The sequence below is a fragment of the Crinia signifera genome, chromosome 11 (assembly GCF_055691185.1).
Source record: "Crinia signifera chromosome 11, ASM5569118v1, whole genome shotgun sequence".
Taxonomy (NCBI): Eukaryota; Metazoa; Chordata; class Amphibia; order Anura; family Myobatrachidae; genus Crinia; species Crinia signifera.
The window spans coordinates 94,302,751-94,310,872 of record NC_139227.1 but is presented as its reverse complement, the minus strand read 5'-3'; positions in this window follow the sequence as shown (position 1 = coordinate 94,310,872).

The following is an 8,122-nucleotide window of genomic DNA, read 5'->3' as shown; positions in this document are numbered from 1 at the left end:
CGGAGGGAGGGGAAAAAACAGTGTACAAAGGTCGCGCGGCTGTCACATGGGGACAGCGAGCGAGGACTGGGAGGGGCGGGGACGGCGAGGAGAGGTCGGGCTGTAGTGATGGGCATCTGTTGTTGTCATATCATCGATGTTCGATCTCTGTGTTAATCGATTGTCTAATTCCCAATGGTAGGATTTGAGCAGGCTCAGGTCTATCGGGCCATGTTTATAGACGATCGATGGATGTGAAAATAAACAGTGGCTGGTAGGTAGATGTACATGGCAGTAGTTTTGGGAGTGGGGGCAGTGGTGTAGCTAGGTGCCACGGTGCCCGGAGCAAGGGCTTGTTTTGCGCCCCCGATTTGTAGTAGGCGAGGCTCTTGCATGGCAAAAAGGGGCACGGTCTATACCACACACCGTAATGCCCATTGCACATTATAGCGAACTTTGTAATACATAATGAATACACATGATGCCCATTACATACCGTATAACAAACTGTAATGCCCATTACATACTATATAACAAACTATAATGCCCATTACACATTTGACACATAAGTGCCACTTACCTACATGCTCATTGCTAGGAACTGCATGCTCGATGCCAGGGGGAACTGAAATTGCTCGTTGCCAAGGGGGACTGAAATTGCTCATTGCCAAGGGGGACTGAAATAGCCCGTTGCCAAGGGGACTGCAGCCCGCTCACCCGACCACCCAGCTCTTTTGCTCCTCGCCGATATTTTCAATTCACAAGTTTCCCACTGGACCGCTAGCCAATAGGCGCTCGCAGTCCAATGCTTCTGAGTGGCTGCTGGACCGCAAGCTCCTATTGGCTAGCGGTCCAGAGTGTTATGATTTTGGGTGAGTGGGAAGGGATCAACAGTGACCCAGCCGGGGAGGTACAGATGAGGCACCCACCGCCTGATTCTGTACATACAGGTGGTTATTCTGGTTCTTTCAGTGGCCCGTACGTTTGCATGGGGGACAGAGCCGAATTTCCCGTGAGGCACGTGCCTAGGGGCGGCACATGTTTGGGGGCGGCACTCCGATGCTTGTGATAGTACTGTTAGGGCCAGATGTATCAAACTTTAAAAAGTGATAAAATAGACAGTGATAACAGCCAGACAATCAGCTCCTGCCTGCCATGTCACAGACTGTGTTTGAAACATGTCAGGTCGGAGCTGATTGGCTGGTGGTTTATCACTCTGCATTTTATCACTTTTTGAAGCTTGATACATCTGGCCCTTAGCCTGAAATGTACCAGTAACTGCAAATTATCTACTGCACTGTACCATATTCCATTTTGAATAGAGTATAAATGGATAAACTGTCCTACTTAGTAAATATACATACAGAATAACAAATAAAAAATGTCACAGTAATACAATTAGGCGGGGGGCGGCATTATTGTTGTGCCTAGGGGCGCCCTCACCCATAAATCCACCCCTGATGGGGGACCAATGTTTTGGGCATTTCTGTGCAGATGTAGGGTGCGAGCGGGCACGGCAAACTTGCAGTTGTGCCGGGGGGCGTGGGGCAGTGGCGGGGGGGCACAGCCCATGGGAGCACTATGCGTTTCATGGGCATTCCCACCTACTTCCCACACAGGGCGTTCGCAGATCAGAGACACCATAGAGCAGGCATGTCCAAACTATGGCCCTCCAGCTGTTGTGAAACTACAAGTCCCATCATGCCTTGCCACAGTTTTACTATTAGGGAATTCTAAAACTATGGCAAGGCATGCTGGGATGTGTAGTTTCACAACATCTGGAGGGCCATAGTTTGGACATGCCTGCCATAGAGCTGTCTCTGATCTGCGTGCGCTGGAGAATGGATGTTTATGCAAATCACCAATTCGCAGGGGTGCTGGGGATTGCGGTGGGGGAGGGGGGAGCGCGTGGCGTCTAAGGGACTCGCAAGGCTGCAAATTTTGGGCCATAGTGAGGTGCCTCAAACACATGGCTGACATCCTGAACGGGGGGCGCCTTCCATCAGTACAAGTTGAGGGGGTCGTACTTCTGGTAGTCCAGGATCCTGGTGCCGGGCACATTTTCTTCATTGCCGCAATGCCGCTTCTCATTCCGATCTGAAGTGGAAACACAATGCCATATTGCAGGCATAAAAACTCACTTGGATCAAGTGAAGATTATGTCCCCCATTGACAGTGACTTTCAACCTTCTTCATCTTGCAGCACACCAAACAAGATTTTCAAATTGCCAAAGCACACCATCAGACCCCACAGGGAAAAATACTGTACATAGCCCCCACAGGAAAAACACAAGCCCATTGCCCCCACAGGGAAAACCCCCAACTCATTGGCAGCCACAGGAAAACAATTATCACATTGGTCCAGAATACCTACCTTCCCGGAATGGTCAGGAGGGTCCCAGAAATTGTGTCCCCCTCCCGGCCCCCAGAAAGGGGGGCAAGGCTCCTGGAATTCGGCCTGTCTCCTTTGGCCGCCCCCCCCCCCCCCCCCCCCCGCCTTGGCATGAAACATGTCATTGTAGCCCCGCCCCCCGCTGTGCAATGCCTGAAATACCAGCATTGCATGGCGTGTGGCATGGCCATGGAGATGCAATCGCTCAGACCATGCCCCCCAAACACATCATTACTTGTAGCTCTGCCCCATCCTGCCCCTTTCTCACCCCATCAGCGGCCTTACCCGCTGCCTTTAAATAACTAACTGTTCTCTCCCACAGAGGGCATCCCAGAAGTAGCCAACCCTGCATTGGTCCCCACATATTAAAAAAAAACAATTGAATTGTCCCCCAAAGAACACAAAAAGAAAACATTGACCCCAGATGAACACAGTACACTCTGTGCCAGGCTCATCTGCTTGCAAAGCACAGGAGAGACCTTATGCCAATGCCAATTGTTTTCAGTGTGTAGTGCCCTCATGTGAGCACCAATCGAGTCACTGCCCAGTTGCCATAATGTTCTCCTAGGGAGCTAGTTGGGACAGTATCACAGCAGGATCCCCGAGCAGCTCCTCACCTGTAGCTCCTTGTGACATGTTCTCCTAGGGAGCTAGTTGGGACAGTATCACAGCAGGATCCCCGAGCAGCTCCTCACCTGTAGCTCCGTGTGACATGTTCTCCTAGGGAGCTAGTGGGGACAGTATCACAGCAGGACACCCAAGCAGCTCCTCACCTGTAGGTCGATGTGACATGTTCTCCTAGGGAGCTAGTGGGGACAGTATTACTGCAGGATCCCTGAGAAGCTCCTCTCCTGTAGCTCCCTGTGACATGTTCACCTAGGGAGCTAATGGGGACCGATCACAGCAGGATCCCTGAGCAGCTCCTCACCTGTAGCTCCCTGTGACATGTTCTCCTAGGGAGCTAGTGGGGACAGTATCACAGCAGGATCCCAGAGCAGCTCCTCACCTGTAGCTCCCTGTGACATGTTCTCCTAGGGAGCTAGTGGTGACAGTATTACAGCAGGATCCCCGAGCAGATCCTCACCTGTAGCTCCCTGTGGCATGTCCTAATAGGGAGCTAGTGGGGACAGTATCACAGCAGGATCCCCAAGCAGCTCCTCACCTGTAGCTCTATGTGATATGTCCTCCTAGGGAGCTAGTGGTGACAGTATAGATCTGAGGCCCTTTGGGTGACCATAGAAACAGGGGAGAAGTCGATTCTTCATATAGGGGTGATCTACAGACCACCAGGTCAGGAAGAGGAACTTGACAAGAGCCTATTGAAGGACATCAATAAAATGGCATTAAAAGGAGAGGTAATATTCATGGGAGACTTTATTCTACCTGATGTAAATTGGGAAGTGTCTGTTGCAAGTTCCACCAGAAGTAGGGACATTCTGAATTCCTTGCAAGGAGCATCCCTCCAGCAATTGGTGAGGGAGCTCACTCGTAAAGGATGCAATATTAGACTTAATACTTACAAATGGTGACAGAACATCTAAATGTGTATGTAAATGTGGGTGAAAACCTGGGATCCAATGACCATCAAGCAGTATGGTTCAGAATAAAGACAGAGACTTACTCATCAGTTTTAGGGAGGCTGATTTTGTAGAGATGGGAAACTCTGTAAGGGATTCTTTGGCAGAGTGGAGGAACTTGGAAGGAGTGCAAGACAAGTGGGAAAAATTAAAAAGTGCAATGCTAAAAGCAACAGAACTTTGTGTCAAAAGAGTTAGGAAAAACACAAGGAAAAGGAAGCCAGTGTGGGTTGCGAAAGAAGTAGCAAGTATTGTGAAAGCAAAAAAGTTGGGCTTTAAGAAATATAAGCAGACGCAGAATAACGAAGATACAGAGGTGTATCTTATTAGAAAGAAGGAGGCTAAGAAGGTAATCAGATATGCAAAAGCACAGGCTGAGTTGAAAATGGCCCAGTCAGTTTGTAAAGGGGGAAAACTTTTTTTAGGTATATAAGTGAAAGGAAAAAAAAGTGGAGAAAGACAGAGTTGAAGTCTTCTTGACAGGGACAATGTAATAGCAGATCATATTAATAATTATATCTGCTCAGTATTCACTGCTGAAAGAGAGTCCCCCCTCTCTGGGCAAGAGTTAAGTTTCAAGTATAGTCAGAAAAATGAGGGAGAAACAAGTACATTTACAGAGGAGAAAGTCCTAACAGAACTCTCAAAACTGAAAGTTGATAAATCGCTGGGGCCAGATGAGATACATCTAAGGATACTAAAAGAGTTTAAAGGGGAGCTGGTAAAACCAATAACATAATTATTTAACCAGTCACTAGCTACTGGTGTAATCCCAGAGGACTGGAAAATAGCAAAGGTAGACCCACTACACAAAAGTGGAAGCAAGGATTAGGTAAGCAACTACCGACTAGTGAGCCTTACATCAGTAGTAGGGAAATTGATGGAAACACTCTTAAGACAAAGAGTTGTAGAATATCTCAAAACCAGCAACTTACAGGATCCTAAACAGCATGGGTTTACTAAGGGAAGACCATGTCAAACAAATCTTATTGACTTTTTTGACTAAAGTAATAGCTCTAGGTGGGGCTGTAGATGTAGCATATCTAGGGCCGCATTTATCAACTAATATTTGCGGTTAAATTAAACGGTTAACCGCAAATATTAAGTATCCCCCTAATGTATCACAGCGGACCGCAGCAGGAATCTCCGATCCCTGCTGCGATCCCCCCCTGCAGCGCCGCCGGCCGCATCCCCCATAGGTTTCTATGGGGGATGCGAAGCTGCCCGATGTATCAACATTGGGCAGCCAGGCATCACACCCCTGGGCTATCGCCATTCTGATATGGCGATAGCCCATTGTAGCCTATGGCTACATATCACACTGCCCGAGCGTCAGTGCGGTCAGCGGGGGTCAGCGCATAACCGCGCAAGTGCAGACCCCCCGGCTTCCGGCTACGGGCATCGCAGGGACGGGCTCCTTTCGGAGCCCTGTCCCTGCGCCTAGCAGGTCATACATTCAGGTGATATGATCGCATTTTACAATGCGATCCTGGGCGGTAATATTCCGCCCAGATCGCATTGTAAATGCGATCAATGATAAATGGGGTCCCTAGACTTTAGTAAGGCTTTTGACACTGTCCCACATCGCAGACTGTTAAATAAACTTGAAAGCTTGGGATTGGATCCTAAGATGGTTGAATGGATAAGATCTTGGTTGCAGGACAGAAAACAGACTTGAAGTAAATGGAGTGCAGTCACAGGAGGGAAAGGTTTACAGTGGGGTACCCCAGGGATCTGTACTTGGACCAGTGCTTTTTAATATATTGGTGATATTGCAAATGGAATTGAGGGTACAATTTGCCTTTTTGCAGATGACACAAAGGTATGCAACAGGGTAGACACACCAGGAGGGGTAAAACAAATGATTGAAGATCTAGATAGATTAGACGAATGGTCAAGAGCATGGCAACTACAGTTTAATGCCAAAAAAGGCAAAATCATGCACTTGGGTCTCAGAAATCCAAAGACTCAATATAGTATAAATGGCACTATAATGGAAACTACTGAGGAAGAGAGGGATCTAGGTGTCACTATTTCAGGTGACTTAACCCCTTCCTGACAGAGCCAGTTTTTGCGTTCCTGACAGAGCCCTTTTTTTCAAATCTGACATGTATCACTTAAGTGGGGATAACTTTTTTTTGCTTTTACTTATCCCAGTGATTTTGAGATTGTTTTTTCGTGACACATTGTACTTCAAATTAGTGGTAAATTTGGGTCGATACAGTCTGTGTTTTTTTGTGAAAAATACCAAAATGTCGTGAAAAAATGGAAAATTTTGCAATTTGCAAAATGTTAAATTTTCTGCTTGTGAGACAAATAATCATACCACTCAAAATAGTTAATAACTAACATAGACCATATGTCTACTTTATGTTTCCATCATTATTTCAACTTCCTTTTAATTTTTTTGGACACTAGGAGGCTTACAATATGAATAGCAAATTCTCAAATTTTCAAGAAAATTTCAAACACTGATTTTTTTAGGGACCAGTTCAGTTCTGATGTGACTTTGAGGGACTTGTATGTGAGACACCCCCATAAATGATACCATTTCAAAAACTGCACCCCTCACAGTATTCAAAACAGCATTTTGGAAGTTTGTTAACCCTTTAGGTGTTTCACAGGAATTAAAACAAAGTGTAGGTGAAATTTCAAAATTTCATTTTTTTTGCAGATTTGCAATTTTAATACATTTTTCTAAGGAACACAGTACATTTTACTAGAGAAATGTGACTAAAAATTGATTCCCCCAATTCTTTTGTTTTCATAAATATCCTAGGTACTTGTGAGTTATCCGGACGCCCGATTTCAAAATCGGGTCGGATCGGGCACATCGCATCGCATCGCATGCGACCATCGGATGCGATGCGATGACCCGATTTTTCCATAGGAATCAATGTTAAAATGGACTGAGTCCATTTTAACATGGAATTCAATGGGAAAAAGGGGTCCTTTTCATACCCCTACTATCCAAGTGGGCATGGAGTTGGATATAAACCTGTGGCGAGCGTAGCGAGCCACCGAGCCCGAAGCGTGGCGAGCGTAGCGAGCCCCGCGAGGGGACACGGAATACCGTCCCCTCGCGGGGCTCGCTTCGCTCGCCACGCTTCGGGCTCGGTGGCTCGCTACGCTCGCCACAGGTTTATATCCAACTCCATGCCCACTTGGATAGTAGGGGTATGAAAAGGACCCCTTTTTCCATAGGAATCATTTTAACATTGATTCCTATGGAAAAATCGGGTCATCGCATCCGATGGTCGCATGCGATGCGATGCGATGCGATATCGCATCGCATCCTATCTGATTGTATGCCTTAACTTAAGGCATACAATCAAAAAATCGGGCGTCCAGATAACTCACAAGTACCATATCCTATATGTGGCCCTAGTGTGCACGTTGACCAAACCACAGGCTTCATAATAGAAGGAGCACCTACTTGATTTTGGAGCCTCCTTTTTATGAGATTATTTTTTAGGCACCATGTAGGTTTCTAGGCACCATAAGATGCTAAAATTTAGGAACCCCCCCACAAGTGACCTAATTTTGCAAACTACACCCCTCAGGGAATTCATCTAGGGGTATAGTGTACATTTCAAACCCCCAGGGGTTTCACCAATTGTGGTACAACTGGGCAGTGAAAATGAAAAATTAAATTTTTTACACAAAAATGCAGTTCTGGCTCAAAATTTTTCATTTTCAGGAGGTATGAAGGAGAAAAAGCACCCCAAAATCTGTGCCCCAATTTCTCCCGAGTACGGCAATGCCTCACATGTGACCAAAAAATACCATTTGGGTGCATGGCAGGACTCAGAAAGGAAGGAGTGATTTTTGGATTTTGCAGCTCAGATTCTGGTGGAATGTTGGTGGGTGCTATGTTGCATTAGCAAGACCCCCCAAGCACCAATACAGTGGAACCCCCCCACAAGTGACCCCATTTTGCAAACTACACCCCTCAGGGAATTCATCTAGGGGTATAGTGTACATTTCAAACCCCCAGGGGTTTCACCAATTTTGATACAACTGGGCAGTGAAAATGAAAAATTACATTTTTTTACACAAAAATGCAGTTCTGGCTCAAAATTTTTCATTTTCACAAGGAATGAAGGAGACAAAGCACCCCAAAATCTGTGCCCCAATTTCTCCCGAGTATGGCAATGCCTCATATGTGACCAAA